The sequence below is a fragment of the Talpa occidentalis genome, unplaced genomic scaffold, assembly GCF_014898055.3.
Source record: "Talpa occidentalis isolate TD23 unplaced genomic scaffold, MPIMG_talOcc4v2.1 talOcc4.11, whole genome shotgun sequence".
Lineage (NCBI taxonomy): Eukaryota > Metazoa > Chordata > Mammalia > Eulipotyphla > Talpidae > Talpa > Talpa occidentalis.
In genome coordinates, this window is record NW_023601104.1 from 24,595,435 (window position 1) to 24,623,364 (window position 27,930).

The window sequence follows — 27,930 nt, forward strand, 5'->3', positions numbered from 1 at the left end:
ACAACACATATATTTATTGAATCTGAGGCTGGAGAACTGAAGACAGCTGAGAAATATGGTCGTGTTCCAAACTTGACAATGAATAAGCAAGCTCTAATTTACAATTGCTCTAATTTACAATTGCACGGGTGTGAGACTGCCATATGTTATGTAAATAGCTGAAGGTCCCTTTAAGAAAAGAAATGGTGTGACCAGGAAGCCCTTTTGTCTTGCTGACAAGGCCTCCCTAGATCTTCAGAGAGTAAGTGAAGTCACCTGGATAGAGTTGCCAGATAAAACACAGGGCACCCAATTACATTTAAATTTCCAGAAAATAACAAAAACATTTAGTATAAGTATACCTGAAATATCGCCCAGGATATACTTTTACTAAAAGTACTATCTGTTGTTTATCTGAAATTCAAAGTTAACTGGAGGCCCTGTATTTGAAAAGCAGCCAGTAACATGATGAAGAAATGCTGGATTCCACAATAGCAGTTCCCATGAGCCCTCCAGAAAGCGTCAACGTTTTTCAGCTCATCTTGTTTCTGCAAGAGTGACGACCAGGCACTGAAAAATAGTTTATTGGCTGTGTTAGGACATATAATGTTCCTTTTCATTTTATTTTGTATGAGTGTGTGAGTCAGCAGCTGCTATTACAGCTGCTTTTTACTTTTTTTTGTAACATTTTTTATTGCAGTAACATTGCTTTAATGTTACTGCATTAAACCAAGGGTAGAGGTATGCACTTGGGGGGGGGGGTATAGGTATACACTTGCTCGGATGTGTGTTACCACACCCACCACCAAAGCACCAATAATCCTCCACCACAGTCCTTTGGCCCCTCCCCTCTCTACTTTCCACCTCTAAGTTCCCCCTCTGGGAGTCTCATTTCTGCCTTCAGATTTCTAAGGTTTGTTCTGGTGTAGTTGTTTCTGTTCCTTTATTTTGCTTCTTGCTATTCCACATACAAGTGAAATTATTTGGTATTTGTCTTTTTCCTTCATCCTTTGGTTACCATAATCCCCTCCAGTTTCATCCTTGTTGTCCCAAATGGCAAGAATGCATCTATTTCTTTTTTTTTTTTTTGCATCTATTTCTTATAGCTGAGTGGAGACAGCCAGCTTGCTGTACATATACACTACATCTTCTTCATCCACACATCTTTTTTTTTAATATTTTATTTTATATATTTTTTACATCACTTTTCATTTTTGCACAATGTATGCATTTTCATCTTGGTTATAGTCCCCATACAATTCCCACCCCCCCCATTCTGACTCTAATTTCTCCTCCCCTCCCCCCCCCCATAGTATGTCTCTGGTTTATAGTTGCTTGTTGATTTTGATTTTCACTTCATTATAATTAGTCTTTTTTCCCAGTCCCTTAACTAGGTTTTCTAAATTCCTGCTATGATCCCTTCCAGCTCCATCCATGTTGCTGCAAATTGCATGAGTTTATTTTTTTGATTGCTGAGTAATATTCCATTGTGGATATGTACCACATCTTCTTGATCCAGTCATCTATTTTTGGGTATTTGGGTTGTTTCCAAAGCTTAGTTATTGTAAATAGTGCGGCTATAAATATAAGGCTGCAGGTGCCCTTTTGAATTAATGATTCTGTGTCCTTTGGGTGAATACCTAGGAGCATTCTCTCATCTTTTGCTGAGCACCTAGGTTGTTTCCATAGCTTGGAATTGTAAATAGTTCTATCATGTTCCCTTTTAAATGGTAGAAGGCTGGCCTTTCCAAAGAGGCCAGCAAATTCTTGCAATTAAAGATACAGTCAAATGAAAATGAAGGGGAGTGGTGGGAGGGGAAGGATGTGATAAACCCAGAAAGGTGGAAAGAGCAGTGGGGTATACAGGAAATGCTGCAGCTGGTTTCTGGAAGGTGACGAGCAGGTGGGTGGAGGAGAGCTAACAGTTCTTCAAGCAAGCCAGAGAAGTGTGGGGGCTTAGGTTCAGAGAAGCCAGGAGTGCCAAAGCAAAGGGAGAGGGTTTGTTTGGAGGTGTGTATTTTGACAGTAGAAACTGAGTGTCCCTGTTCCTTGGGTGTCCTTGGGCAAGAAGCCCAGAGGATTGTTCTCTACGGAAACTGAATGTAGAGGCATGCTTCTTGGGAACTCCAGGTACAGCAGAGGACAGAAGCGATTCAGTGGGCTGATAACAGTAGGAGTAATTGGAAGTCTGCAAAGGGAGGGATTGGAGCCCAGAATCTTCCTCTGCTCTGAACACGAACTGAAGGCCTGACCCCATCCCCAGGCCAGGAGAAGACATTCCCCCCAGAAGAAGGGAAAGGCCTAAGAGCAGGCCCCCATGTGTCACCTGCCCATCGCCCCAATACACAAATATCATAGAGTTTTCACTTAACTTATTTATGCCATAATCTTGAATAAGACAGACAACTAAGTATCACAACCATTGGAGGAAATTTCCCAGACTCCCTCAAAAGCCCCTCCCATAGAAAGAGACCAAAATAAAAAGAAAAAAAGAAACAAGATAAATAGGTAACAATGTCAGATATAGGGGAAATTGTTTTTAAACTTCTCATGTTCTCAAATACATGAGAAAATATTATTTACTTTCCTCCTCAAAAGGAACAAAATAGGAATAAAATAAACAACTGAAGAACAAAATAATCTTGGAAATTTTAGGCATGATACCAAAATAAAACCTCAATAGAAGGCTTAGCATATAAAGAGAGGATCTCTTCTAAAATAGAACAAAAATGCAAAGATATGGAAGCTGTGACAGAAAACATAAAAGACAGAGAATCAATTCAGGAAGATCAACATTCACAAGACAGACATTTCAGAAAACAGGGAAGGAAACTATCGAAAAATGATATTGAAAAATTACAGAACTGAATGAAAGCTAAACTTTTTTGGGTGTGTACTGGGTGTTTATAAGTATTAATTGATTCAATCTTTCAATAACAACCCTGAGGGCCTCCCGTGGCGGTGCAGCGGTTGAGCGCTGGGCTGCAAAGCTGCCCGCGGCCTCTGCAGCGCCGGTTCGATCCCCGGCTGCTCCCCGGCCACTGGAGGAGGGTCCCACATGGCGCGCAGACCTCTCCTGCCGCCCGCTGCTCCCCTCAGCAGTGTACTTCGGTCCTTCTGCCTGCTCTGGTCCCCGCCCTGGCTCTGGTGAATTCTCTCACCCTCCCGCGCTTCTGACTGTACCCAGTGCTTGTATAAATAAATAAATAAATCTTAAAAAAAAAAAAAAAAAGGGCCTCCCCGGTGGCACAGCTGTTGAGCGCTGGGTTGCGAAGCTACCCGTAGCCTCTGCAGCCCGGTTCGATCCCCGGCTGCTCCCCGGCCACCAGAGGAGGGTCCCACATGGCACGCAGACCTCTCCTGCCGCCCGCTGCTCCCCTCAGCAGTGTACTTCGGTCCTTCTGCCTGTTCTGCTCTCCGTTCTGGCTCTGGTGAATTCTCTCACCCTCCCGCGATTCTGACTGTACCCAGTGCTTGTATAAATAAATAAAATAAATCTTAAAAAAAAAAAAACCCTGAGGTAATTATTATTATTATTATCTCCCTTTTTCAGATGAGAAAAATGAAGTTCAAAGGGATTAAGGAACATGCCAATGCCCTCTGGCCATTCGGGCCAGGACCAGGATTCAAACCTAGAGTCCAGATCCAGAGTTCAAGTTCTTAAATTCGATGTGTGTTAGTCTGAACTCTCTAAGAAACAGAACCAAAGGAAAGTTGATTTGTTGACCCTTCGTTGGGGAGTACAACCCCAGGAAAGCAGGAACGAGGGAAAGAGGGAAGAAGGCAGGGATAGAAGGAACAAAACAAAAGGATGTTCCCATTGGCCAGCGATTCATAACAAGTGCAGCTGAGTGTTTTTCAGCCTTGTAACAATCCAAGCAGGAGGAAGTAGATTGACCTCTTGGCTCCCATTTCTGTTGGTCAAATGTGCCCAGGAGAAGTCTAACCCTCCCTTTTCTTGGTTGTTCCATCTGGTCCTTCCAGGGGCCAGCAAGGAAGCCAGATCCCATGACAGCAGTGACAGCATAGCACCCAGGCAAGTGGGCACAGGTCAGTAGCACCCCCACTGGCTGGCATGTCTGCTGTCTAGAACCTTTGGAGGTGGAGCAAAGCAAGCATATGTCAGTGTTGAGAGGACTCACAGAAACTCAGGCCTCAGTGGGAACAAGGAATCCCTCCGTCAGGAGGTAAAAGACAGATGGCATGGGATAGGAGGTAGGGTCTAGTTGAGTCAAGCCTGTGAGTGGCAGGAAAGATCGGAGCAGCTGCCACTGAGGCCTGGCCAGCCAGCAGGTGGTGACAGAAAAGAACTCAACAGCCTTGAAGAACTTGGTACCAGTGCCAGGTGCCTTGTTCTTGAAGGGCCTTCAGTAAAAGGAGTCAGCAAGTGGGGGAGGCACATCGCTGGATACAACACACTCCTATGCTGACTCCACAGAACTGAATTCTGATGATAGCTTCATCAACACAGCAAAAACTTAGAGTGAGTTGGATCTCCCTGGTGGCGCAGGTGGTTGAGCACAGCGCTGTGAAGCTGTCCGCAGCGTCTGCAGTGCGGGTTCGATCCGGGCAGGCCACAGAGATACCCACATGGCATGGCAGGCCTCTCCTGTAGCGCCTCTGCTCCACTCAGCAGTGTATTTCAGTCAGTCTGCCTATTCTGTTCCCCACTCTGTCTCTGGTGAATCATCTCACCCTCCCACACATGAACTGTACCCCAGTTCATGAATAAATAAAACCTTTAGGAAAAAAAAAACTTAGAGTGAGTTGCCACCATGTGCCAGGCACTATTCTGAATGTTAGTTTTATACGATTTTTTAAGAAGATTTATATATTTATGCATACAAGAACGGGGGTACAGGCCAGAGGTGTGGGGGGTGAGAGGATCACTAGAGACAGAGTGGGGAGCAGAACAGGCAGACTGATTTAAATACACTGCTGAGGGGAGCAGTGGGCAAGTCAGGAGTGGTCTGCCACACCATGTGATATCTCCCTGGCCGTCCAGGGATAGAACTTGTGCTGCAGAGACTGAGGATAGCTTCAAAGTGCTGTGCTTAACCCCTTATGCCACCAGAAAGGGTTCTTATATGATTTATTTTAATCCTCACAGCAATGTTATGAGGTTCTTCATGATTTCACAGACAAAGACAGTGGCACAGAAAGGGATAGTAACTTAATCAGAGCTGGTCACCAATAGCTTTGAACCTGGGCCATCTGATGCTGGTGCCAATACACTTAACTATCAAATGTCCACCGTATAACAACCAAACAAAAGAAAAAGACCTCTCAAGATGTGCACACTTACAACAGCAGAAATAAAGAGATGATTCGAAAAGCTTCCAGGAGAAGAAATCACAGCAGAATGAGAATCAAAATGGTGTTAGTGTTCTCAACAATAATACCAACAGCCAGAAAACAGTGGAGCAACAACTTCAAAATATTAAAGAAAACACATTTTCCACCCAGAATGTTACAGCTGGTCAAAGTGTTGATCAAGTATGAAAACAGAATAAAGATATTTTCAGACATGCTTAGATTCAGAAAATTGACGCCCCTTTCTTAGAGAGCGACTGGAGGATCTGTGTTGGCAAGACGAAGAAGTTCACCAAGAAAGAGGAAAACATAGCAGCCTGGGAACAGCAAATGCAACCCAGAAAAGCTGTTACGAGAAGATCCCAAGCTGACAATTGTAGCAGGACCTGAGAGCCAGCAACACCCAAGGGAGCAGGAAGAGGGGGTGCTTCGGGAGGAGCATCCAGGAAAAGAGTGGACCCAACAGGAAGAGTGAGAATATGGATGAGATGATGGAGCATCTGAAATGAAGACACATCAGGCAATTGTTAATTCAGTGAACAAATTTATATTGTCACAATGATGCAACTACTAATTATTGATATGATTAAAAGTATGATAAATTTTAGGGAAGAAGGGCTCCTTGGTGGCATAGGGGTTAAAAACACAGTGCTATGAAGCTCTCACCAGTGACTGCAGCACGAGTTCGATTCCCAGCAGGCCAGGGAATCCACATGGTGCAGCAGACCTCTCCTGACTCGCCCGCTGCTCCCCTCAGCAGTGTTTCAGTAGATCTGCCTGTTCTGTTGCCCGCTCTGTCTCTGGTGAGTCCTCACACACACCCCTTCCCGCACATCTGGCCTACACCCCAGTTCTTGTATGCATAAATAAATAAATCTTTTTTAAAACTTTAGGGAAGCGAATGAGGAAGGCGATTTGGAGATACTAAATCTTCATCTCCTATAACATTTATAACTCTGAAAATTAAAATATATGCACATTATTAAAGTTGTGAAGGTAACTACCCGAAAAAGCAGCTCAAATTTTAAAGCAGTTCCCGTTGCCAAGAGACTGACAGCTGGTATCAGGCTGTGCAGGGAACTACTGTTTTGTATTATAAATCTTTTTAGCACTATTTGCTTTCTTAATTATGTACATAATTAGATTTTTTTTAAACACATAAAATATTTTTAAGAGACAAGCCCATAAGGGGTTCATGTAATTATGAGCACAGACTCGCGAATCCCCCAAGTTGTTTTCATAATTCTTCTCCTTGGCCCTTGACCAACTCTTATGAATTCCCATACCTGTGTCTCCTATTTGCACTCCACTCCTGGCTGGTAACTTCTGGTTCCCTCTGACATCCACCATCCACACAAAATTCACTTGCTGTGATTGCCTTGGATATCATGCAAGTGACTCCAAAGTGTGACTTTAATCAAAAATTTTAAGAACTAATGTGTTGTAACTTTGACCAAATCACCTCACTTCTAGGAGTTTCCTAGTCTGGAAAGTGAGAGATTGAATCTAGATGATCTTTAATCTCCTTTTACCTCCAATGTCCTGTGATTTATATCCTGATTATAAGACTGAGTTGGTAGAGGTGTATAAAAAAAAATCACCATTGAAGTGATGTCATCTAGCCTATGAGCAAGGAAAGTAATTCTTTGAAGATCCATATTGGGTTCCATTCGCTTTAAAAAGAAATTTGAAACTCTACATCTAAACCTAAAGAATCAATTATCCAAGCCTGTGTCGAGCTAGTAGAAAACTTACATGGCGAACAGTGTTCCAAAGCCATTGAATTAGTCAGCCTTGATCACACTTCTCTTATGAAAGAGATATTCAAATCCAGATATAATAACAGCTCAGGTGGCCTCTTAACGCTGGAGGGAGTTTGGCTTTAAATCTCTTAACCTCTTAGGAGAGATAAAATGTAGTTGAAAACAGATAAAGGTAGGGCCTCCCCTGGTGGCGCAGCAGTTGAGCGCTGGGCTGCAAAGCTGCCTGCAGCCTCTGCAGCGCTGGCTATATCCCCGGCCACCAGCAAGGGTCCCACATGGCGTGACAGACCTCTCCTGCTGCCTGCTGCTCCCCTCAGCAGTGTATTTTGTCAGTCTGCCTGTTCTGTTCCCCGCTCTGGCTCTGGTGAATTCTCTCACCCTCCCGCGCTTCTGACTGTACCCAGTGCTTATATAAATAAATAAAATAAGTATTTTTTTTAAAAAAAGAAAACAGATAAAGGTAGAGTCTTCCATTAAGAAAGATGTGCCCAAATGACAAAGGAGTGAAATAAGAGCTGAAAAACTTACAGACCTTCTTAGGGAAGGGGAAGTGATCTTATTGTTACAAGCAAGGCTTTTTTTTTTTTTTTCTTTATCTCAAGGTATAGAGTAGCAAACTATGTGAACTAATCCACTTGCCAAGTGTGTCTTAGAGCCAAAAGAGAAATAATGACATGCATTTATAATTACCTACAGGGACAGGGACAATATAAACACCAGATTGAAATACCTTCTAGAGTTAGGGAGGAAATCTTGTTAGGTATATAAGCTACCAGAACCATGATGTCTTAAAGTAAATTGGACTTGATGGAGCTTCTAATTGTGTCCCAGTGAAATGCGCTGAGATCCCGGGATGTCGGTCCTTTTTATTATTAATAATTCTTAAGTCTTTCACAAATTTAAGAAATTAAGCAAATATGGTGTATCTTCAAGTAGACACACACACACACACACACTGAGAGGCAGAAAGAAACAAAATACCAAAAGAAAAGGGCAGAAATGAAATTTGAAAATCCTAAAGAAGAAATCCAGGATCTTCAGGCCTTTTCTAAAATTGAGCTGAATTTTTTTTAAAGATTTATTTTATTTATACAAGAACTGGGGTACACGGGAGGGTGAGAGGATTCACCAGAGACAGAGCGGGGAACAGAACAGGCAGATGACCGAAAAACGCTGCAGAGGGGAGCAGCAGGTGAGACAGGAGAGGTCTGCGTGCCATGTGGGACCCTCGCCTGGGGGCCGGGGATCGAACCAGTACTGCAGAGGCTGCGGGCAGCTTCACAGCGCCGCACTCAACCGCCTGCGCCACCAGGGGAGGCCCCATGAGTGAAATTTTTAAAAGCTAGATAACTCCATCCTGATAAATGCCCCTTTCTCTTGTTAGGGCATTAGTTCCTAAACCGGAGCACACGTAAGTAACATAACAAAGGTGTTCCTTGGGGACGAAAAGCCATCAACCATGTGTGTATTCAGTACACAGTTATTGAACTAACAGGAAATCTTGACTGAAACTCCCAAATGTGCCAAGTAAGTCCATCATTTCATAAAATTTCATAACAGCCTGTGAAGCATGAACTGGTAGTGGCCACCTGTCACAGATAAAGAAATTGTGCAGGAAGTTTCGGGAACACGCCCAGATCTCAGTTAGTGAACTCACGTGCTGAACTGGGGTGTCACTGGCTGGCCCGTCGGCTGTAGTGGGAGGGGTGGACCATCGCTGTCCGGAACTAGACCTGATCAGCTGAGAGGAGACAGAAACAATCATGAGAAATAGGCAGGCACTTACAGTCATGTCATCGAGTCATAAAGACTACTTGGTGTTAGCCGTGATTTTCAAGATTTCTACACACCAGTTGTCACGGGCATTGGCAGATCAGGTGCCAGCTACACACCATTATAGCTGCCTTTCCTAGAATGGTAATCTAAGCTCCTTCTCCTCTCCCACACAGGAAAAAGAGCCCAGCATGGTGTAACAAAAGAGCTTTTATATTCCAGGCCCCCCCCCCCCCCCCCCCCCCCCCCCCCCCCCGTGAAGATTTACCTATCTGGCTCCCTGTGGAGTTTCAAGGGGGTTAAGTGAGTGACCTAAGTCCAGGTGGGAAATTGCAGCCAGATTCCTATGAAGGAGACCCCATGAAAAATGTCCTGTTGAAGAGAACTGCCTACTGATTTTCCAAATTAAGTAATAAGAGAAGCAGAATCAAGAAGTTCCTTCATCTGGACCTACAGCCCTGTACGCCTGTCAAAGTAGCTGTGAATGTCTACCCGAGGCTGGGCTTCTGTTTGTCTGATGTGTCTCTGATGGAGAGTGGGGGGACAGGAGAAGTCCATGAAGTTCCCCACAAGCCCAAAAATGTCTTTGCAGTCTTTAAAAATCATGCTGATTTTCTCTTCTTCACCATACTCCATCAGTCCTTGATTTAATGTAAAAATTCCCTCCTGAAATATTCAGTAAATCTGACGCTCTGGAAAGAGACCCCAATATTATCTAAAAGCTTCATAAATCCCAGAGCAGACCTGCAACTGGTACCCCACGTGTATTTGTTACTCAAATGAGAAGCAGAGGTGGAGAGCACGCGATATAGGGAGTGAGTCTGTGTCTCACACCCCCATGGAGTCTGAGAGCTGAGCATGTCCCACAACAACCAACCAATGCAAGAAAGAGGAGAAGGAGGGAGACAGACAGGTGGGGAGGGAGAGAGGGAAGGAGGGAGGGAGGGGTGGTCACCACTTGGGGAACACCGGCTTCTAGGAGGCCCAGCCATGTCCTTATGAACCATCTTCCCTGCAGAATGTGAGCCATTTTCTGACACCCAAGACAAAAACCAAACACGTGCACTCAAGCAGACTTTCAGAACAGACCCCTGAGATACCAAAGGACAAATCCAGCAGGAATAATTAATCACCTGGGAAAACAGACCCTGAACCCAAGAGACAAAGCAACTGACAAGAGGGGAATTCTATATGGAAAACTATTAGACATGGGTGTTAAACATCCCCACCGTGTGTGACAGGAGAATAAATCATGCTGCCGACAGCAATTTGCAGGGAAGGGAAGGTTAAGGAGAACAGAACGGGAGAGACAAAAACCCAGACAGGCCTCGCAGGTAGAAATGAGACCTCATATCAGCAGGCCAGCACCCAGGCGACCTAGAGAGAGGCCGCCCTACAGGCAGTTATGGTGACCCCAGCTCAAAAACCAAATCATGAGCAGTCTTATGAAGAGAGACACCTCTTCTCACAGAGCGCTGGTGGGTGTCAGGCCTAGTGGTTTGTGAGGAGGAGAAGTGTGACCGTTCAAAGTCAAGGATATGACAGCCAAATAATTGCATGCCATTTTTTACCCTGATACAGAATAATATTTGCATTTTTGTGTGCTTCAAACAGGAAGGATGTGGCATTTGTGCTTTGTGGGTATTTTCAAAGTTAAATAAGAATCAATCTATACAATTACGAAAGGACTTGTAATGTGTTCTGAACTAGAGATCAATGTGGATTTTTAGAGTCTAAACATCTGGGTCAGTTTATTTGAAATGTTCAGATTAGGTGATTCCATCCACAGAGACAGAAAGTAGATTAGTGGTTACCAAGGGTTGGAAAAAAAGTAGGAGGAAATGGGAATGACTTCTAATAGGGTTTCTTTGTGGGGCACTATACTTTTTCTAAAATGGATTTTTGGTGAGGGGTACCCCTCCATGAACATCAAACAGGACACGATGGTGAGTGGCACTATATGTGAATTATATCTCAATAAAGCTATGAAAGCAAAACCAAAAACCCTGGGTCAGTGTCTAAACTCTGCCACCTTCTAGTTAAATGCCTTTGAGGAGGTTCCTTACCCTTGTATGTTTCCTCATATATAAGATGACATGAGAGCACCACCTGTCATGAAAGTGAGCAGCGTTCCCAGAGGGACGTGTGTGAGAGGGCCTCGCACAAAGTCCTGCACGGGTAGAGATGCAATCACTCTCAGCTACCTGTCCTTTGTCCCAGCATGACCAGTAAAGAAAGTCATTTGAAAGGTGAGCTTTAGGATTAGATTTTGGGGTTTTCAGTAGAGGCCCCACAGGCCTCCAGAGAACCTCAAAAACAGTCTCCAGGTCTCTGGCTCTTTCCGCCAAAAGGCCACCTAGAATGGCACGGTCACCAGAGATTTGGCTGCCCCAGCCTGCCAAGAACATTGTTTCTTTGCTTTTGGACTGAAATTACATGAAGTCAGAATGGTTATTTGCCAATCAAAAATTCAGTTTGGCAATTATAAAAGTGGTTAATTAACTCATTATGATTTGTTAAATGCTGTTCATTTGGGAGTTATAACTTTCATAACAAGGGGCCCATGGAGTGAAGGAATAGAAGGGGCCTTGGAGGGTAAGACCTGACCACTGGGCCATGACCTCCAGGCTCCTTCGAGCTCTTGGTTCAGTTTGAGTTTTGCAGGATGGGTGTTTGCCGGGAGCAGGGAAGAAAGGCAGAATTGGTGGCCAGAATGGTGGTACCAATGACAGCTTGGAGCACAAGGAGTCTGGAGTGTGGGGAAGAGAAAAAAGCTCTAGGACTTTTCTCTGGCTCCTTCTCAACCACTAAGTCCTAATTTTTGGCTGCAGGACCCAGGACATTTTGAAAGCCACTCCAAGGTAACCCTGTCATATTAAAAAAAAAAAAAAAATCCACTCCTTCCTGTCACTAAGGTTGCCTTTTATTTGGAGGCACAGTTGAAGTCAAAGCCATAGTGCCAATCACTATTATTATAGGACAACCAGGCTTGACGTGGCTTGTTCTGCCCCCTATATCAACCCTTACAAAGCATTTGAGTCTATGGTGGCAACTGCCAGGCTCAGCAGCACTTATTTGCAGGGCAGAAGAGGAGCCGCCTGGGGACATTGGTTCCAGGTGGAGATGATCCTGTTCAAGGCGGCCAATGCCTGCGTCAGCAATGCACACAGCATGTGGGAGGCCGCCCCTTCTTAGACCGAGGAGCTGTCCCTTTGTCTGTGTCAGCAAACAGAAAAAGACTCCTGTCTACAGACGTTCAAAGCAAGAAAGGGGCTGACAGCTGTCTTCCGGGAGGCTTTTCAGCCCAGCAGCGACTATTCACTTAGAGTCTGAATGTGGCCCATGGTCTGACCTCTGGTTAGGGTAGACACAAAGAGAATGGTTCGTTACAACCAGGTGATTGGTGCAGGAAGCCATTCTCTCAGGATGGATCTGGGAGGGAAGCCCACTGGCTGTGGAAAGGTATTTTGTGAACCTGGATCAGGACAGAGAGGAGCTGGGCAAGTGAAAGGCAGCCATTGTCAAGACTGCCTGGGACAGCCGTCCCCGCAGGAGGAGTAGTTGATGGTGAGTTAAAATGCCTGGCAGCACCACCAGCCAGGACAATCTCACACAGACATTGCCCACCTTTGTCTTGTGGCCTCTACTTTTTCTTAGTTTCTATGGTGACCACGCCCTCGTGGTGGGTTGACATCTCTTGTCGTTAAATGCGTTAAAATATTCAATCAAAGTAGTCAAAGCTCAGAGACTTGGGAGCAAGCTGTCTCTCTCAGATTCTGCCCATACCTTCTGGGATCTAGTTGGACCCTCAAAAGATCATTTATCTCCCTTTTCTTTGATGGAGGCCTCACTGCAACCTCATAGAAGACTAATATCGACTGCCAAGCATGATGCTGTACACCCAGCATGTACCACCTCATCTGATCCTCATAAAAGCTCATGAGGCAGGGCCTCCCCGGTGGTGCAGCGGTTGAGCGCTGGGTTGCGAAGCTGCCCGCGGCCTCTGCGGCGACAGTTTGATCCCCGGCTGCTCCCCGGCCACCGGAGGAGGGTCCCTCATGGCGCGCAGACCTCTCCTGCCACCCGCTGCTCCCCTCAGCAGTGTACTTCGGTCCTTCTGCCTGCTCTGCTCCCCACTCTGGCTCTGGTGAATTCTCTCACCCTCCCGCGCTTCTGACTGTACCCAGTGCATGTATAAACAAAACAAACAAACAAACAAATAAATAAATAAAACATGCCTCTATTAAAAAAAAAAAAAAAACAAGCTCATGAGGCAGGGCTTCCCCGGTGGCACAGCAGTTGAGCACTGGGTTGCGAAGGTGCCCGCAGCCTCTGCAGCACCGGTTCGATCCCCGGCTGCTCCCCGGCCACCAGAGGAGGGTCCCACATGGCACGCAGACCTCTCCTGCCGCCCGCTGCTCCCCTCAGCAGTGTACTTCGGTCCTTCTGCCTGCTCTGCTCCCCGCTCTGGCTCTGGTGAATTCTCTCACCCTCCCGCACTTCTGACTGTACCCAGTGCATGTATAAATAAACAAAACAAACAAATAAATTAAAAAAAAATACATGCCTCTTTAAAAAAAAAAAAAAAAGTTCATGAGGTAGTTTCTCTTACTATCCCAAATTACAAACAAGTAACCTGTGGCATCGAAAGGTTAAGAAATTTGCCAAAGAACTTGAAGCTCTTAAACAGAAGTGGCAATATTCAAACCCATGCAGTCTAGTTCCTAAAGCAGCACCCTTAATCTAGTGTGTCACAAATACCAATAATTGTCACTGCTTGAAAGATATTCACCAAAGAAAAGAAAATGAACTGGATCCCAGAGATAACAGATGGAGTTTGTTGTATATTGAAGGTTCTTGTTGACTAAAGGAAAATTGTTGAGCCTGGCTCTGTGAACTAGTAGAATGTGAACTGCTGACCTGAAGCGGGAGGGAGAGACAGCTAAGCCCCTTGCTCTGGGAATCCTCCCTCCTGCTGGATTCTCTAGAGTCACACCTTTGACTTGCTGTGTTGTTCATTTGGTCGCTGTCTTGAGCACATTCTAAAAACTAAACATTGGGGACACTACAGACACGAGCTGCTGCCCCTGAGGACTCACAAATATGATGAGGGATCACTGTTTGCCCCCACCTGTATTGTCTATTTAATCCTCAGATCCATCCTGTGAAGTAAATAGGGTGGGAACTGATATGCCCACTTTATAATTGGGAATACTGAGGCCTGAGTAGCTAATTGCTCTGCCCCCATGCTGCCAGTAATTAGAATTCCATTGGACTTCCAGAGGAAACTCTGTTTTCAGTATTCTGTATATAAAGTACATTTTCCATACATAAAGTACACTTCCATGGCCAGTCTGTAGGAGGCTCTTACTAATCATCAATGAAATGAGAAAAAAATATTCTGGAGTTATGTCCTTTGTACTTTTTGGTATTAAAATATCCTGTTATAAATAATGGCAGTTTTTTTTTTTTTCTTTTTAAAGCACACAGCAAAACAAAATACTGAAATTCTGTTGGTTCACAAACCTGTTTGCTGAGCTTCGAACCACCGCCCTAAAATACATGATCCCTGCGAGAGACAGAAAGTCTACCTCGTCATCCAGGGGAAAGAAGAACCTCTCTCACCATTTGCAGTGCCTCAGGTGCCTGAGACAACGGCCTTGACCAAGAGGATGGGGACATTTTGAGGAACCCTGAATTGAGAAAAATAAGGAGCAGAGATGTGCTGAGATCCCTCTACTCTCATTTACACCAGACACATGACTCTCCAGAGCCATGGCAACTACCCAAAAATGATAAGGCTGATTAATTCTGCAAGTGCATTATTCACATGTCACCAAATATTGACTCTTATCAACCCCCCTCTCCCCAGCCATCTGCCCTGTGTGTCAAATCAAAATAAATCAACAAACAAAAAGTGGCAGGCAGAGGCCTCCCCAGGAATGCTGCAGCCAATTGCACAGTTCCCAGTGCTGGGCTTATTCTGAGAGGCAACCCCATTTCACCAACTCCCTTCTTCCCCGTGACCAGGAGTGTACACACACACACACACACACACACACAGTCGCACACACAGACAGACACAGGTTTTAGACGATGTTGGTGTGGTATGTGAGGGGAAAAGCGTTGGGCAGCTGGCATGAAGAAAGACTTAAAGGGTCCTGAGAAGTGACAATAATAATGGACCATTTATTCAGCTCTTATTATGTACCACACATATATTTAATCCTTACCACAACTCTGACATATAGAAACTATATTATTTCCTGTTTTATAGATGAAAAACAATAGATCATTTTAATCAACTTACCCAAAGCCAAACACCTAGCAATTCATGATTTGAATTCAAAATGAATGCTTTTAATCCCCACACAAGCCAACTCACCTGTCCTGCCCCCAGGCATGTTTTACCAGGTCTCCGTGCCTCCATCGCTACCTCACAATACTAGGATATTTACGGCACCCAGTTTATAGGGCTTTTGTGAGAATCAATGAGCTGATACATGTAATGTGCTTACAATAATCCCAGCACATAACAAGGGCTCCATATGTATTGACTATTATTGCTGATGTTGTGATTTTTATTACCCAATATTGCCTTCCGTAACAGAATGGCGTATGACAGTGCAGATTTTACCAGCAAAGAGGATGGTACAATATTTGGGTGTGTGAACATTCTTGGGGATCTATTGCCAACAGAACTACATTTCTATTTCCAAGAAGAAGACCGGTCATTTTTCTCTACATCTGCCCACACCAGGTACATTTTTATGCCTTACAGATTTCTGAGCATCTTGTTCTCACTTCTGTCTATCTCTTCTCTTCTGACAGCTCTCCAGAGAAGCCACTCACCCCATCTTCCTTAACACTCTCTCCCTGCTTAACAGTCCGGGCTGTGTGCAGTGGTTAGAAAAATCACATCAACGGCTTGGTGGTGCTGTGTGCCACACACACCCGCAGAAACTTCCAGCAAGGCATAGAGGGAGGTCAGTGCGCTGCTCCAGTCTGCTCATTTTTAAAAGCAATTTCCAGCATTTTCCCCTCCACTGCTTCCCATCAAACTACGGGAAACCACAACAATTAATTGACTGTAACATTCCGAACAGCTGCTCCCCATCTCCAGGAGGGGCTAGTGGTGCCCACTAGTAACTTTAAATTTAGTCTCATATTTTGTAACTTGGAATATATAACCAACAACCCCTGTGATCGTGAGTTATTTTGATGAGTTTTCTTCTCCATCGTGTGAAGCGGACGACTAAAGTCCCCGTCACCAGCTCGAGTATGTCACCCATATGCTTCTTTCCCACATGACCTTCCTCAGCCACTGACTGCACTTTCAAGTAGAGCCCGAGGCCAGCGCCCAGATGCTTGCTCTTCTTCTCAAGTGCACGCTGTGCGTGGTGCATCTCTGGTTGTGCTTCTTGCTTCTTAGAGGGGCGCATTTAAATGTGCCAAATGGAAGGGAAGAATCACAGAATGGGTGATAGGATGTTAAAATGCAACATTTCTACTAGTCACCAAGATAGAACAGATGTGAGAAGAAAAACCAAAATGTAGGTTAAAAAAAAATAGCCTAAGTTCCTGTGCTGGCTTGTTCTAACGTTAACTTGCTCGTACTGGGCACTACATTTCCCAGCAGCACCTTTGCAGAATGCTCTGGCTTTGACTTTATCAAATGAGTATTGTGTGGGATTTGGGAGGTGGACGTAAAGAAGTGGCTCTTTCCTGCTGGTGGCTTCTGTGGGTTAAAGAGGACAGCAGAGAGGTGCCAGTGGGTGCCACTTGTTCTCACTTTTCCTGACAATGCATCCAGCTCCCCTTCCCAGCTGCTGGCCCCACAGAGCAGCAGCGGCACAGGTCTCCCACGGACACTGCTGTGAACTCCCAGGTAGCAGGCCTGAGGCACAAACTCCCACAGAGTCTCCACTTCTCCTTCATGTCCTGCTCGGGCAGTAGGAAGAGCAGGGGGTCCAGTTGTCCCCGAGGACTGACCAGCCATCCCAGCCAAGCCTCCAGTTGCAGGCATATGCTGGTCACCTCGTATCATAGCCAGTTTTATTAAAAGGCATAGAAACAACAACAATGCATTTTGTAATGGGCTAGTCATAGGTAATAATGGCCATTGGCTTAGCACCCCCACGCTCCGCTGCACCGCATTGCTCTTTCCCTCCCACCGTGACGGCTCTGCAGCATCACCTCACCTCTGTCTGCATCCTTGACCTCCCACTCACTTGATGTCCAACAGGAAAATCTGAAGTTACTTGCAAAGCACTAAAGGTGGGGTCAAGATGGAGGGTGCATTGCTTCTCCTCTCAAAAGAGCCGTTTCAGGGCCTCCCCGGTGGCGCAGAGGTTGAGCGCTGGGCTATGAAGCTGCCCACAGCCTCTGCAGCGCCGGTTCGATCCCCTGCCACTGGGCGAGGGTCCCACATGGCGCGCAGACCTCTCCTGCCGCCCGCTGCTCTCCTCAGCAGTGTGTTTCATCAGTCTGTCTGTTCTGTTCCCTGCTCTCTCTCTGGTAAATTCTCTCACCCTCCCACGCTTCTCTCTGTACCCAGTGCTTGTATAAATAAATAAATGATCTTTAAAAAAAAAAAATTGCTGATTCACTTGCTGTCTGTTTGCAGACAGGACAGCCGCATCCCCACCCTGATTCTGACATGTTTCCTACCTCGCAACTATAGGTGTGGGCAACTGTGTCCTAAGACACTGCTCCAGCTAGTCCAGGCCTCAGAACCCTTTCTTCCAACTCATTCTTATTTATCCAGTTCACTGAGGCACTCAGAATTTCCCTCCCTCCATAACGTCAGGGGGCACCGGTCCTCTGCCTCTCTCAAACTGTATGGCCAAGTCCCTTATGGGGTAGGGTGGGAAGCAGAAAGGCAAAATTTCCAAATTCTCACTCTCTTTTTCTCTAAGAAGGGCACTGCCAGATTTCTCTCCCCACTGGAAACAAACCTATTTGTTATTTTGAGCTGTGACTGAGATGACACTTATGACATATGGCAAAGCAGAATTATCTTTAGGAGCAGAAAGATGAAGATATACTGTGTGTCTGATAAGATAAAAGGGGCAGCAGATAAAAACATTTATAAAGGGAGATGATGGCTACCCAGAGCAAGGAAACTCACCCATGAAATATGAAGAAATGAAAAATAATCTAAGCCAAATTTTGTGACAGACCTACCAGCCTTCTTCCTACAAGAAGATTTGGCAACAGGAGCAGGAATGGGAAGGGATATTGGGCATTGGTTTGGGGGTGACTGCGTGACCTTGGATAGCAGTTTCCCCTGTTTAAATCAAAAAGGGGACAGCCTCGTTTACCTCTCAGAGTCATGGTGATGCTTAAGTGGGTTCATGTGAGTTGAAATGTTGTTTGAGCTGGAAAGCATCATATATTTAAAGAACAGGTTTTAAAACTGCAGCATACAGAGTGTTCCTTGGGAGAGCTGTTAAAAATCCAGATTCTTGGCCCTAACTCCAGAAATACAGATTCAGCAGGTTTCGGTGGGGGTCCCGGAATGTGAATTTTACAGAAGCACTACAGATGAACTGAAACAGGAAGTCTCAGCAACCCTATGAGGTAAATACTGTTATGATCCATTTTATAGGAGGAAACTGAGGCACAGTAAAGTCAGAAAACTTGCCCAAGATCACCCAGTCACTTAGTGACAGAGTTATCGAACTCGAGATGTCTGACTCAGAAATAATAAGTGAGGTGATCTGGGTCTCCCTGTCCCCTGCCCCCCCACCTTAGGTAGAGAGCAGTGCTGCCACCCACTTCTAGAAGCTTTCAGCAATCTCGGAGTTGTATCTCTGAATCCTTTGAGCTTCAAGCAAACAAATACGCTTGACATGGGAGTAAACAGACACACTGACTAACAGAGACAGAGACAAGAGAGGGAGAGAAGAGCCAGATGACATATTATAATTTACATCAAATTTGTGCTTCTCTACATCACTCTGAAGAGTCCCTGGGATAAGAAACACCTAAAATATGCCAGCGCCAAGGTGATTAAAATGCATTCTGTGCTGTCAACGTACAGAGAGGAGAGGAAGCTGCAACTGGGGTGTCAAGTTCTTGGAAAATAATAAAAAATGAGCGAGTAGGGTTACAAAACCCAGCCCAGTCGAATGTTGGCGCTGGAGCTACATCCTCTGGGAGTTATCTTGCCTAACCTCGCCATTCCACAGACTGTAAGCAGAGTCTTGCTGAGGGGAAGTGCCAAGGCCAGTCAGCAGGGCCTGACCCAACCTCACACCCTGCCCTGCAAAGCTCGAAAGAAAAGGAATCGGCCTTGGCATGGCATTCCTCCTGACCCCTTTCACTCACACAAGGTCTTCTTTTGAACAGTGGCTGAAAGAATAAGAGAGGTGAGGAGGAGCTGGCTCAGGAAATGGGGAGAGTTAAAACAGCAATTAAGTTATTGAGAAGTCCCTGGTCTCCTGTTCATTCACAGGATCAGAAAGAGAGGACAAGTGACTGAGGTGGGCAGGCCCCAAGGCAGGCCCCCAGGAGGAGTCAGGAAGGGTGGGCGCATCAACTCACCCCTCCTCACATCCCCATTCTTCTACCCAGGGGCTTTACTAGAAAACCGATACCTTGGATACCTTGGAGACACGGGCTGCGGGGGCAGGAAGCGGGGTTTGGGGCAGGTGAAACCCTCACCGGCACGCTTGGCCATGGCTCAGTCCGGCTGTACCTGCCCATCCAATTTTATTTTCTGCCAGTGCCCTGATGACTGCACACGGGGCTGCAGGGAGTGCAGGCGTTCCACCAAGCCAGGGGGGAGGAACCGCGTCTACCTGAGAGACCAGCCCAGGGGAAGTCTTTGGCAGTGGAAGAGGAAGAATTCCCAGGGGACCAGTGAATTGGCAGGGGGTGGTGGGGGGGGAGGGGTTGGGGGGTGCGGGGAGAGCTCTAGGGAACCAACCTGAGACTGGAGGGAAAGAGCCACATGCCCCTAGTCAAGGAACACCCCAGGCCTCCTGTATCTCTCCCACCCACCGCTATCACCCCCTCTCTCCCACACATGACACCCCACGCCCGGTGATGTGAACACAGAGAGGGCATGGCCCAGCCCCCAGCTTCTGAGCCCCAACCCTCCAGCAACCAACCCCAGGGGGCCCAGCTCTGGAGCAGCCTTAGGCCTGGGCATGACAGCAGCATGTGGCAGGATCCCAATGTGTGGTCCTCTCTCGGAGCAGAAGTTGTGGCCAGGGCTACTGTCAAGGACTGAGGAAGCCCTGACACTCTCACCAGAGAGAAGAGGGGAAGGGAGGAGGGGAGGATGAGGGTGGGGTGGGCAGGGGGTGGGAGGAGAAGGTTCTGGGAGCCAAAAGAAAAAAGTGAGAAATAACAAGACATGTGAACTTGCTTTCTACGCAAGCTGGTAACACAGCGGTGGGATTGGAGTAATGGACACTCGCTGGCGTTGGCTTTAACTTTGTTTAAGCTAATTGGCAATAAAGTGAAAGAGAAGATGCTCGAGGTATTAGCCATGAAAATAATCCTTCGGGTAATCCACTATGCATCAGGCTTATCAGATCGTCATTTTCTTTTCTTTTCTTTTTTTAAAATAAAGATTTATTTATTTATTTATACAAGAACTAGGGTACAGGCCAGATACGTGGGAGAGTGAGAGGATTCACCAGAGACAGAGCTGGGAACAGAACAGGCAGACTGGCAAAATACACTGCTGAGGGGAGCAGTGGGTGAGACAGGAGAGGTCTGCTGCTCCATGTGGGACCCTCGCCAGCCAGCCGAGATCGAACCGGCGCTGCAGAGGCTGTGGGCAGTTTCACAGGGTGGCGCTCAACCGCCTGCACCACCAGGGGAGGCCCTGATTGTCATTTTCTGATCAAACACAGATGGGTGGAGACACTAGAAAGAACGCTCACCCTGCCAACCCTAGTAAGTCCCAAAGAACCTCCCAAATGCCCCTTTTTTCTGTTTATCTTGGTAATGAAGTCTCTGTGCCTTTGACCTGCCAGTCCAGTCATTTCTCCTATCTCTGGCAAAAGCCTAGCTGAGGGGAAAGAGAATATTTTTCTTCATCAAATGAGTATCAAAAGATCTATGCAGAGGTTTAGAATATATATTTTAATGACTTGACTCTTTAGAAGCTTCACTTAGCAGAAAGCCTATGGGTATGATGTGAATGTTAGGGAACAGTTTGGGTTTATTCAACACATCTTTTGTTTTTTTCACTTTAAGACTTGGCTACAGGAACCCTTGAACTCTCTCCCTTTTTCTACATGGACAATGGACAGGAGGAACTGGAACAATAAGATTCGATCAGTTTCTTCAGGATCTCCAGGCATAGGGTTTTGAAAGACTGAGGTTAGAATCTTTTCTCTGTTTCTTTTCTCTGTTTCTCTTATTATTAATTTCTGCTGCAGGTTTTCAAGCATGTGAAAAAGAGGTTATTATAGCATCTCTCTCACAGAGATCGTACAAGGATTATAAAAAACGACAACAAAACATTTAATGCAGAACCTGGCTCAGTAAATGTTAGGTTTTCTTTCCTATATAAGCCAAAGAAATATCTCAATTTTCTATTTAATTTTACCTTTGTAGACATGGTGTCTAAACAATCCAAATGTCACAGGGGCAGCTCTAACCAAGAACACAGAGCCTCTCTGAATAAAATGAAGCTAACTTGGTGCTATACATTTGTTACTTCAAGGAACAGTAGGCTAAAAGATTACTGTATTTGCCTCCTAGGGCTGCCACGACAATTTACCACACACTGGGAGGTTTTAAAAAACAAAATTCATTCTTTCATAATCATGGAAGCTAGGATTTTGAAGTCCAGGTGTCCACAGGGCTGGTCGTACAGGAGGCTCTGAGGGAGAACATACTCCATGCCTCTCCCGGCTTCTGGGGGCAGCTGGCAATCCCGGCATTCGTTGTCTGTGGCTGTCCACCATCTGTGTCTCCATCTCTGTGTGGCCTTTTCCTCTGTGGCAGTGTGTAGAATTTCCCTCTTCATTCTCTTACAAGGACACTGCCCTAAGTCCATCCAGGATGATCTCATCTTGAAATTCTTTTTTTTTCTCCAATAGACTTGTTTTTATTTATTTATGCATATAAGAAAGATTTATTTTTATTTATTTATGTCAGGCCAGAGGTGCAGGGGTGGAGAGGGGGGTGAGAAGATTCACTAGAGACAGACTGGGGAATAGAACAGGCCGACTGACTGAAATACACTGCTGAGGGGAGCAGCGGGTGAGACAGGAGAGGTCTGTTGTGCCATGTGGGTTAACTCCTTGGTGAGGGATCGAATTCAAGCGGCAGTGGCTGGCAATAGCTTCATAGAGCTGAGACTTCAACCCCTCCTTGTGCCATCAGGGAGGCCCCCCATCTTGAAATTCTTAATTTCATTCCCTCTGCAAAGAATCATTTTCAAGTAAGTTCACATTCAAAGGTACTGGGCGCTTGAACTCAGACATATCTTCTGAGGAAATAATATTCAATTCATTATATTTACTTTTATTCACTTTAAGTTTTCAAACAAAATCTTCTACTATTTTGTTACAGTAATAAAATTATTTCAGAACAAGTATTCCTTGTTAGAGATGCATCTTTGGAAACTCAGATACGAAGTTTAAGTGTGGATTATATGAAAATTTCTTTGAAACTGCAGTCATTTTAAATCTTGATAGAAGATGGTGGCAAATGAAATGACTCTGTTAATTTTGAAGATTACTTTCAAATTCCTAAATTCCAATTAGTGATGCTGTCATAGGCCAAGTAATGCCCTTCCTCAAGATGGCCATACTTGCATCTCTGGAATGGGTAATTATATTACCTTACTTGACAAAGAGGAATTAAGGTTGCAGCTAGAAATGCTGGCTCTAAATCAGCTGGCTCTAAAATAATTATTCCGGGGCCTCCCCTGGTGGCGCAGCGGTTGAGCGCTGGGTTGCGAATCTGCCCGCAGCCTCTGCAGCACCGGTTCGATCCCCAGGCGCCGGCGAGGGTCCCACATGGTACGCAGACCTCTCTTGTCTCACCCACTGCTCCCCTCAGCAGCGTATTTTGTCAGTCCGCCTGTTCTGTTCCCTGCTCTGGCTCTGGTGAATTCTCTCACCCTCCTGTGCTTCTGACTGTACCCAGTGCTTGTATAAATAAATAAATAAATAAATCAATAAATCTTTTTTTAAAAAAATAAAATAATTAGTCTGGGTTATCCAAGTGGGCCCATGTAGAAGGCAAAGACATCTTCCCTGCTACGTCACCTGTAGATTTATTTGTTTTCCTAGAGACAGTGGAACAGTGGTTGAGCACTTTGTACTCCTTCGTTTATACCAAACCTTCACTATGGGTCTAATGCAAAGTCCCTCTCTTTTTATGTTTATTTCTTTCCCCCTCTGCTCATTCATTCAACAACTGTTTAGAGCATCTATAACACTTTAGGCACTGTTTTATATTTTTCTGTTGGGAATAAAACACATAAAGCGTGTGCTCTTACAGAGTTTATTCTTATTGTGGAGATAGACAATAAACATGAAAACAATAAACATATGACAACTGGTAAGCACATGCTATAAAGAAAAACAAAGCAGGGTGAAAAAGTGAGAAGCAGAAGAGTAACGTGAACTGAGGTCTTAAAAGAAACAGCCTGGTTGCTGCTAAGATCATGCTTTATAGAGAAGGAGGGGGGACACCGAGAGAGAGACCAGCAGGAAGTGATGGTTGCTTCAGCTGGGCTGGTAGCCACAGAGGTGGTATAAACTAGTCAGTTCTTGGTATGTTTTGCAAATTAAGCCAACACAATTTGCTGAAAGGCTGGATGGGAGATGGAATAGGAAAAAAATAAAGGCACCTGTGGTAGGTTAAAGACAATGGCTCCTCATAAGATGACCACATTCATGGAATCTGCAAATACTCCTTTTTATGAAAAAAAAATTGTCTTTGCAGATGTGATGAGGGAGTTTAAGATGCAGAGATTATATCCTGGATGATCTGGGTAGGATCCAGATGCAGTCACATGTGTCCTTATAAGAGGGAGGCAGAGAGGGATCAGACACCCAGAGAAGGTTATAAAGGTGGAGCAGACAGACATCTGAAACTGCTGGCTATAAAGATGGGAGTGATGTGGTCGCAAATAAAGCAACGCTGGCAACTACAGATGCTGGAAGAGCCGAGGAGTGGATTCTCCCCTAGAGCCTCTATAGCATCTGTGGCCCTCCAAGCACCTTGATTTCACGACAGTGATACTGATTTTGGACGTCTGGCCTCCAAAACTATGAGAGAATGCATTTATGTTACTCTAAACTACCCAGTTTGTGTTAATTTGTTACAGCAGTCACAGAAAACTAATGCAGACACACTCTACTTTCCCTCCTCACACTAGATATCTACTCTCACGCAGTTGATCTATGGGCTGGTACAAGAACGCATACTCATTAAAAAGTGAATTGTTGATTAGAGGATGTGTATACTTTTGACTAGTATTATTCAGGTTATGCTCTAGATCTTACACATTTTTCTTTTTTGCTGTCAACTCTATGTATTTGAGGTCTTCCTACCCTCTCACATATATGCATATCTGGTTTGATGCATCCATCTGCTGTAGAAAATTCTGTAGCACCCCCACCCCCCACCAGGAAACCCTCTTCCATTCTTGTAAAGATGGACATTCAGGTTGCTGCCAACTCACTGTCAATCCACCACTTCAATAGAATTATAAGAATGTGCTTCATCAAGAGGCAGATCACTGCTGATTCAGTCTTTTCAGAAGCAGTTGAAAAGAACGGATATTGCAGTAGAATCAAAACTATGAGAGAATACACTGTCAGCTCAGTAAGAGTTTAAGTAAGTGACAGATATGATTCTTGGGTTCCCTCAGTCCATTCTTTCCACACAGGTCTCTCTGCCTTGGCCTTCCTTCTCCCAGGAGATTCCAGAAAATTGAAAGGCCGAGCCATTCCAGCTGTCTTGCTTGACAAATTGGAATGGAAGTCGGCAGCTGTTTTCCCTCTGGCATCCTCTGGGAAATCCACCCAACTACATGTTTTCAGCCTGCCCTTGCTTTCAAAGCTCTAATGTTCAATACAAAGTGGCAAGTGCCATGTATAGGACATTAGTGTCAGGACGTACTGCAAGGGCTGGGAAGGTCAGAGGCAGCCCCTGGGAGAAAAAGAAGCCAAAGCTATTTAGTTAGAAGAAATATGGATGGGATGTTCTCAGCTGGCTCCAAGTGTATAAACAACGATGTTGAACAATTGTTCTTCTACTGAGTCAAACAGACACGGTAAACTTGAGCAGATCAGAAACGCCCACGCAGACATTCAGAAGGACTGCGTAATGAGCAATGTCAGAGACAACAGTCGCACAGCCTCCAAGCTGGAAGCTGTGGACTTGAATAAGCTCCATCAGAGCAAACACTTTGTCCAGAAAAAACCCTCACCTGTCTTAGCTTCCTCTAGTTTGCTTCAGAACCTCAGCCAAGTCCCTTTGCTCGGCTTCCTCATCTGCCCAAGTGGAAAGTTTGAAAGATGCGACTATACAAAATTAACTCAAACTGCATCCTAGGACTAAATGTAAGAGCTAAAGTTACTTCAAGAAGAAAACAAAAGAGAAAATCTTTATGACCTTGAATTACACAATCATTTCTTAGATATGACATCAAAAGCATGATCTGTAAAGAAAAAAATAACTAACACATTGAACTTCTTCAAAATTAAAATATTTTACTTTTTAAAAGACACTGTTTTAAAAATTAAAATATAAGTCCGAGACTGAGAGAAAATGATTTTAATTTATGTAACTGATAATGGCTTATATCCAAAATTTATTTAAAAAAAAAAACACCACAACTTAAGTTCAATAATGAGACAAGATTTGAATAAATATTTCACCAAAGAGGATGTACAAAAAGCAATAAACACATGAAAGAGGTTCAGCAACATTAGACAGTAGGGAAATGCAAATTAAAACCACAGTAAGATATCACTTCATAGCCACCCAAATGGCTAGAACCAAGCAGTTTGATGATACCAAGTGTTATTAAAGATGTACAGAAACTGGAACATTCATGCAATCCTGGTGGAAATGAAATGGTTAAAACCACTTTAGAAACAAGCTTGGCATTTTCTTAAAAAACTAAGCATACATCTGCCATACAACCCAATCATTCTGCTCCTCTGTATATACCCGAGAGAAAGGAAAACATATGTCAGCGCAAAGACGTCTATGGGCACATTCATACCAGCATTAGTCCCAATACTGGGAACAACTCAAATGTCAACTGGTAAATGGATAAACCAAATGGGAATATCCATACAGTGAGAAAGTGTACTCTTTGCATAATGTAAAGGAATAATATTGATAGAAGCAGTAACAGTTTTGGGCCTCCCCCGGTGGCACAGCAGTTGAGCACTGGGCTGCGAAGCTGCCCTCAGGCTCTGCAGTGTCAGTTCGATCCCCGGCCACAGGGGAAAGTCCAACATGGCTCGACAGACCTCTCCTGCCGCACCCGCTGCTCTCCTCAGCTGTGTGTTTCGTCGGTCTGCCTGTTCTGTTCCCTGCTCTGTCTCTAGTGAATTCTCTCACCCTCCTGTGCTTCTGACTGTACCCAGTGCTTGTATAAATAAATAAATAAATATTTAAAAACAAAAACAAAAAACAAACAAACAAAAAAAGAAGAAGTAACAGATTTGAGTTTCAAAAACAACACATATTTGAGACAACAAGCTACATATTGTAATTCATTTCTATAAAATATCTAGGAAAACTACAGATTCAGAAAGCAGACATGGGTTGGGACTAGGAAAAAGAAATGACCACAATGACGTGACAGAGAAGACCGGAGGTGATGGACATAGTAATGGCTTTAAAATTGCATAAATTTACTGAAATCAATTATACTCTTACAACAGGTCAATTCCATGGGTTGCAAAGTATGTCTTGGTAAAACTGGAAAAAAATAGACAGAATGGAGAGTGTCCTTGCCTTTGAAGGCCTGTAAAAATTATGGTTTTTACTGAATTCACACCCACTTGTTTAACAATTGAGTTAGAAAATGCCCAAGAAGATGGACCAGGAAGTGGTGGATTTGTGAAATTTCACACAAAATCAGGGGTGGCCTGGTGTGAGACAACCTTTTAAAGAAAGTAGGTGGCTTTGTCTATTTTCTGCTCTTTGTCTATTGTTTGTCCTCTCCTACGGGTTAGCACTTCTGGGCACACACTCTGTTACCCCTTGTTCTCAACGGGGTACAAATTAGAAAGACTTGTGTTCAATTGCGCAAGTTACTTAATCTCTGAGAGCTGGTCCCTTTCTCTGTCACCCGGGGATAGTCAAACCTACTCATAATGTGGGTGGCCAGTGAGAGCTCTGCAGAGAGGGGCTGGAGTTTTTCTCATCTATTTTCCTCCCCCAAACCTGCTTCAGGGGGAAGACTGTGTGCTGTTGGTCCTTGACACTTAACTGAGCATGCATTTTCATTAAATTCCTTCTCTGCAGAGACTATCCTTTTCAGAGTGAAAGAAAGACTCTTTCTCAGCTGAAAGGAAAGATGGGCCACAATCAACCCCAGCCCCTGTAAAACTCCTGAATTCTCACTCCCTGGTCTTCTTTCTTGATTACCCACCAAAATCTCTGGAGAGAAGCCTGTTTGGGGGCAGCCTGAAAACTGTCTTTTCCCAGTGTGCAGTGCTGGGCTCTCTGTCACGTGGTCCCCAGGAGAGCAGTGCTATTTCAGATTAGATCAGCAGACACACCCAAATGCCAAGAATGCAGCCACAGTCACCCTGATGCTATGTGCTTGTAATCTGTTGTGACTGAGAACAGTGGGGTAGGGCAGATCTGGACAAGAGTGAGCTAGGTCCTTCTAGTGCCACATAGGGTGCCAACTCTGTACTTGCATGAGCCCAAGAATAAAACACCTCCTCAGAGCAAACCAACCTTTAGGGAGGCACTCACTCTCAGGGGCCGGCCAGGGTAGGGCAGATCCCAGAGGGCTGCGTGTAGCCGAACCCTGGCTCACCTCACCTTGGTCACAGCCCTTCTGCTGAGAGCCTGGCCCAGCCAACATGTTGAAGCTATAGCATCTGCCCTGCCTCCAAGGTGCTATGGGCCTTAGGCAAGTCGA

General features: G+C 45.0%; 1 long non-coding RNA gene across 1 annotated transcript; it reads right to left on the reverse strand.

Moving 5' to 3' along the window:
• On the reverse strand, positions 1 to 27,930 carry LOC119237935 (uncharacterized). The gene is made up of 3 exons (XR_005123477.2): positions 27,831 to 27,930; positions 8,713 to 8,796; positions 1 to 549 (listed from the first exon to the last, which is right to left on the reverse strand). It is a non-coding gene; the product is annotated as an uncharacterized LOC119237935 (long non-coding RNA).